Source organism: Arachis duranensis, chromosome 6, assembly GCF_000817695.3.
Source record: "Arachis duranensis cultivar V14167 chromosome 6, aradu.V14167.gnm2.J7QH, whole genome shotgun sequence".
Classification (NCBI taxonomy): domain Eukaryota; kingdom Viridiplantae; phylum Streptophyta; class Magnoliopsida; order Fabales; family Fabaceae; genus Arachis; species Arachis duranensis.
The window spans coordinates 14,988,524-14,989,794 of record NC_029777.3 but is presented as its reverse complement, the minus strand read 5'-3'; positions in this window follow the sequence as shown (position 1 = coordinate 14,989,794).

The following is a 1,271-nucleotide window of genomic DNA, read 5'->3' as shown; positions in this document are numbered from 1 at the left end:
CAAGAGTCGTAAAATGGGAAGATAGGTAAAGAAGAGACATAAACAATAAAGAGAAAAGGGGTGACCTAGTTAGGTCGGCCTAAGTGTAGTATCGCCGTAAGTTGGCGGCGTTCCATGTCCTTGGGACTTCATCGCCGTTAAGCCGTTCGAGTTTATATGCTCCCTTTCCGATTACAGCCTTGATTCTGTATGGTCCTTCCCAGTTGGGAGTGAGTTTCCCTTCTCCTGGGGTTGGGAGACCGATGTCGTTTCGTCGTAGGACGAGGTCGTCGGTTGCGAATTCTCGTCGGACGACGCCATGGTTGTATCTTAAGCTGATTCTTTGTTTTAGGGCTAGCTCTTTGATATGAGCTATGCTTCTTTCTTCGTCAATGAGGTCTCATTTTGCTTCCTCATCGTTACCTCCGACTGTTTTTTTGGGGCTTGGGTCTCCGATCTCTATCGGGATGACTGCCTCCACATTGTATGTTAATCGGAAAGGTGTTTCTCCCGTGGTCGTTTGAGGTGTGGTTCGGTATGACCATAGGACCGATCCGAGTTCGTCGGCCCATAGTCCTTTGGCTTCGTCGAGCCGCTTCTTGAGTCCTTTTGACGATTATTTTGTTCGCGGATTCCACCTGTCCGTTTGTTTGGGGGTGTTCTACCGAGCTGAAACGGTGAGATACACCTAGCCCTTCTAAAAATTCTCTGAACTTTTTGTCAGCAAATTGGGTTTCGTTGTCCGAGATAACGATCTCGGGGATCCCGAATCGGGTGATGATCTGTCGCCAGAGGAATTTTCGGCATTGGGTTGCCGTTATGGAGGCCAGGGGTTCGGCTTCGATCCATTTGGTGTAGTAGTCTATGGCGACGATGAGATACCTGAGTTGACTGGGTGCCGTAGGGAAGGGCCCGACGAGGTCGATCCCCCAGGTGCCGAATGGCCGTTCTGCCGATATGATGCTGAGCTGGTGAGGGGCGGCTTGGTGGATATTGGCGTGCCTTTGGCATTTGTTGCAGTTTTTAACTATTTGTATGGAGTCCCGGATAACCGTGGGCCAGAAGTAGCCTGCCCTGATGACTTTTTGGGCTAATGTTTTACCTCCGACATGGTGGCCGCAGCAACCTTCATGGATTTCGCGGAGTATGTACTCCGTGTCCCCGGGTTCGACGCATTTGAGCAGGGGTTGCGAGAATCCGCGTTTGTATAGTTGTCCTGCGACAACGGTATAGTTGGCGGCTTCCCTTTTTATTCGTTTTCCCTCTTTGGGGTCTGACGGCAAAGCTCCGTC